The 5,000-nt window shown below is 44.3% G+C and overlaps 1 protein-coding gene across 2 annotated transcripts in view; it reads left to right on the top strand.

The window, feature by feature from the left end:
* The window catches only part of cadm1b (cell adhesion molecule 1b), a 222,185-nt gene that overhangs the window by 175,278 nt on the left and 41,907 nt on the right, over positions 1 to 5,000 (top strand). The gene's annotated exons all lie outside the window — the stretch shown is intronic.

Below are 5,000 nucleotides of genomic sequence, written 5' to 3'. Positions count from 1 at the left end.
GGGGACTATAGGGGAATGGCTCTATAGGGGGACTATAGGGACATTATAGTTGGACTATAGGGAAACTATAGAGAGATAGTTCTTTAGGGGGACTATAGGGGAATGGCTCTATAGGGAGACTATATGGAGATAGTTCTTTAGGGGGACTATAGGGGAATGGCTCTATAGGAAGACTATAGGGAGATGGTAGGATTTGTTTCACATTTCAGATCATTTAAGGTTACCTCTGCAGCTCAGAACAGGCATCAATGGCTACATGAGCTTTGAGTGACGCCTGTTTTGAGCTTTAGAGGGAACCTTAATCTGGCGGCCCTTTCAATTTGGTTCATTGGTTGGACACGTAAGAGCATCCACCTAAAATTGACCATGGACAGTTTTTCTCCTCCCAGCTAGCAAAGCCTATGAAGAGGAATAGATTTTTAGGCTACTAGTAGCCTAATGCCCTTACCTATTTAGACCTGTATTGAGCACGGTTGTACTCTGCTCAGAAAGTATCTCCGGTTTTGCTGGGAAATGACTGTACGTCATTTCAAAAACAGTGTTTAACTTTAGATAGCACCAGTAAACATACAGTACGTTTTTCCTTCCCATGCGTTGAGTGCCAAAAACGTAATATTACGTGTTTAGCTTTATTTTTTTAATTACGAAACTAGCCACTCTAACACACCTTATATGTGATTTTGGGAACTCTGTGATGAATGGAAATTAAATATATGACGATTGAAAACTCATGAAAACGCAAGATCTGGACATTTTATCTGGACGTTTGATCTTAACTCAGCTTTTGATGGTTGCCGCTTTGTTTCGAATCAGTCACTGATTAGCCTATCAGTGACATGCACGCCAGGTCAAAATCAGGTCATTTATTTTGTGGGTTTATCACTAGGTGGCAGGTAGATCTCTTCCCAGAAACTTTGCAGGCAACACTTCTCAGGTGATGAAGGGAGAAATGAAAAAGTCGAAGAAAAAGATATTGCAGCAGGTGCGTTTTCGCCAGACAACGCTGGATGAGTCAACCTTTCTATTAAGACAAGATGACTCTGACCACGACAGGTCAGAAACATTACAAGGAGTGACTGAACACCGTGCTGAGGAGGGAGTTCCATCTCCACCACGAGCCGGGCCTAGCGGAGTGGGTGGTAGGCCGAGTCACGCTTGCAAGAGGGCACATCCTTGCCAGAGTGCCGAATATGTCGGGGATAGTGACTCATAAAAGACGCAATATCTCTGTGGGATTTCTCAGGAACAGAGGCGTGTAGAAATACACGGTTTGCACCCACTGAGAGCTTAAAGTCTCACCTTTTAAACGAGCCATTGTATGTGTTCATAGCTATAACACAGAATATGCTGTGGCTGTAAAATCATCAACAATGGTCTAGATTGCTGGCACTCTAGGACAAAGCTTCCAAAAGCAGCTTGGCATTCAATGAGTTAAGGGCAGGGATGTAGTGGTAAAATAAGAGGTGGGTAAACTATGATTTCTGTGGTCATGGTGAGATGGACTACTTGATGCGGTATTGTATTAAAAAAACCAAAACATTCAGAACGTGTTCAGAATGTTTGATGATGGTGGAGGTTATTTTCCAACGTTTATGACAATCCTCAGTAGCATTAAATGGTTCCTAGTGTTCATATTGTGAATGTGGATAATAGTGTGGTTTTTAAATGTTAAAAGTTGCAATTGGTGGATAAACTCTATTTCTGAAATTTCAGATGTGGATATACTGCGCTTACTTGCGTTTAGCCTCCACTACATCCCTGATTAAGGGCACAGAATACAAAATGGAAATGGAAAGGGGAATGCAGGTAAAATGTAAGTGTCTGTGGATGAGTGATGAGACTAATGTCATTTTAGATGAATATCCCATGGGCCATGGCAAGCTTGACGTCTAACTAATTTAGACTAGCTAAATAGCTCGATTAGCCATTAAACTGGATTTGGCTTAATTAAGATTTGGGTCAATAAAGCTTTAGAAGAATATGTAGTTGCACCTCTATTACTGTGACACGAGGTTAAGTTCGCATTTCAGTGACCTTTGTCTGGGAAAAAAGGTAAAAAAAAGGCCTTCAGAAAGGCTAGGATCTTTTTAACTTTTCTGTTTTGAGTACATTTGAGGCTGAATCATGCTCATACTTACCGGAGTATATTCAAGACAAGGATTTCCACTCTATTTCATTATGAGCCAGTAGCAGCTTCTAAGCTGAAGGACCCTTATGGAAAAAAATGAGATTTTTGTGGTAGTTTATAATTCTTATATGATGTTCGTAATACTTCTATAATAGCCTACTACCCTTACCCTCTAGTGTTCCTATAGTGCAGTCTTATATACAGTATGTTCCGAAATACTATAAGATTCCTTTAATAATATACTATAATATTTTGTCTTAAAATAGCATAAGATTAGTTATTTTGCATAAGGGACAGGCTGAAGCTTAATTTAGCTTTGTGATCATGCAGTTTGAACGAAGAAAGTGAATGTGTGCGGAAGGATTGCTATGTCCCTCCTCTCTTTTGTCTTTGCCTTCTGGTGAAAGGTTTCTACAGTAATTCATTCTCACAGTGAGGTAGTGTGGACTTGTGAAACGTCCTGGATTACCTCGGATCACAGTTGTAATATGAAGATATTAGTCGCAAAGGTTGGCTATCTAACATTCAAAGACACTGCAGCAAATTTAGCCTCTCCATTCCCATGGATAAGGCATGTAGTGGAAAATAAATAAGAAGCCAAGTGTGTTTTCTGCACAACTAACTCAGTGTTCATATAAAAAAAAACATCTCAGGCAGTAATACAAAACACTGCAGACATACACCACAGCATATGGCCAGTTTTAGAAATATTCACTACTATTAAAAGGTTTGACATAGAAAAAAAGTATATATTTTTAGTGTATGGCTAATTCATTATTTTTGCAGCCTTTTTGCAGTTTTGTTTGTGCAGCTGAAATATGTCCTGTTGTGGAGGCTTCAGAGAAAGATGCAAAACTCGCCTTCCTTGGATACATGGGTGTCCGGGGCATCGAATGCTCAAAAACTTTCTTCAGAAACTTGTCAAAAACTTCTCAGCAGAGTGAGATTGTGAAGGAGCTCTCACCAGGACAGAGAGAGAAACGGGAGGGGGAAATAAATCAGATTCTCTGGTCCGGGAAACAGTTGCCTCACCACTCATCAGCCACCAGTGTTATTAAATGGCAGTCTTAAGGCTGATTGGTTGTGGCTAGATCTGGTTGCATTCGCTGCAAAGGTATGATCCCAGAGTTGACAAGCCAATTCTGACCGAAACACACACACACACACACACACACACACACACACACACACACACACACACACACACACACACACACACACACACTCATGTCCCCAGACTGAGACACATCTTTATGGTTCACGACACCGTCTGTCGGAGGAGGCCACTATAAGGGAAAATCACCTGCACTTTTCTGTGGCCATATTGCGCTCTCATCACCTCCTGAGCTGCCAGCGCCTGAAGAGTGTCCCAGCAGGATGGGCTCTTCAGAAATGTGATTTCCCCCCTCCTCTTCACCTCTAGGGCTGACAATATACGCACGCACACACACACACACACACACACACACTTCACGCCCTTTCAAGTAATTTCAGACTGTTGCTTTGTAGTTGTTTTCTGCTCACAGGAATGGATCACATGGCAAGATTTGGGATGGAACACCCCCCTCCTCACCACCACCACTCCACCTAGCCACACACACACACACACACACACAAATAAACACACACATACACATATCCCCCATACACACAAACACACACACATACACACACACACACACACACACACACACACACACACAAACACACACACACACACACACACAAACACACACACACATATACACACACACACACACACACACACACACACATACACACACACATACACATATCCCCCATACACACAAACACACACACATATACACACACACACACACACACACACACACACACACACACATACACATATCCCACACACACGCCTCGCCCTGCCTCAGAGACTGTCCCCCCCTCCCCGTCTTCTGTGCGGCAGCAGCTGATTGGTGCGTCCAGCCTTTCTCAAAAGCCTGAGCCAATTTCGCCGTGTCCTTGTGCTTTGTCCTGAGGAGAAGGGAGTAGCGGAGTGGAGGATTCACGCTCACCGCTGTCATTATTGCCGCTGCCACTGCTGTCCCTGAATCCAAAGCCCAACCCACACGCCAGAGGTTCTGCCAAGACACCAGGAGGGCGGAACTGATCTGCACTGGTTCTGGTGTGGCTCTGGGCTGAATCAGACATGTGGCATGGCCTGCTGCCCATAGGTGGTGCTGTGGTGGTGATGTGTATTAAGGAGTGCCCAGGTGGTGCTATGGTGGTGTTGTGTAGGCATGAGTGCCCATAGATGGTGCTGTGGTTGTGACGTGTATTTACGAGTGCCCATAGGTGGCGCGGTGGTTGTGCTGTGGATTCACGAGTGCCCATAGGTGGTGCTGTGGTGGAGATGTGTTTTCACGAGTGCCCATAGGTGGCGCTGTGGTGGGGATGTGTATTCACGAGTGCCCATAGGTGGTGCTGTGGTTGTGACGTGTATTCACGAGTGCCCATAGGTGGTGCTGTGGTTGTACTGCTATGGTGGTGTTGTGAATTCTTGAGTGCCCATATGTGGCACTGTGGTTATGGTGTGTATTCATGAGGTACCATAGCTCGTGCCGCGGTTCTGCTGTGTATTCATGAGTGCCCATATGTGGCGCTGTGGTGATCTTGTGTATTCACGAGTGCCCACAGGAGGCGCTGTGGTGATGTTGTGTATTCATGAGTGCCCATATGTGGCAGTGTGGAGGCGCTGTGGTGATGTTGTGTATTCATGAGTACCCAATATGTGGCGCTGTGGTGATTTTATGTATTCATGAGTACCCATGCCAATGCCACACCGCACCCATTGGCAATGAGAACAATACCTCTGCCGATACCTTCATGACGTCCACCTCAG

Source organism: Alosa alosa, chromosome 16 (assembly GCF_017589495.1).
Source record: "Alosa alosa isolate M-15738 ecotype Scorff River chromosome 16, AALO_Geno_1.1, whole genome shotgun sequence".
NCBI classification, from domain to species: Eukaryota; Metazoa; Chordata; class Actinopteri; order Clupeiformes; family Clupeidae; genus Alosa; species Alosa alosa.
Note: the sequence above shows the minus strand (reverse complement) of the source record. Positions and strands in the feature narration are given on the sequence as shown.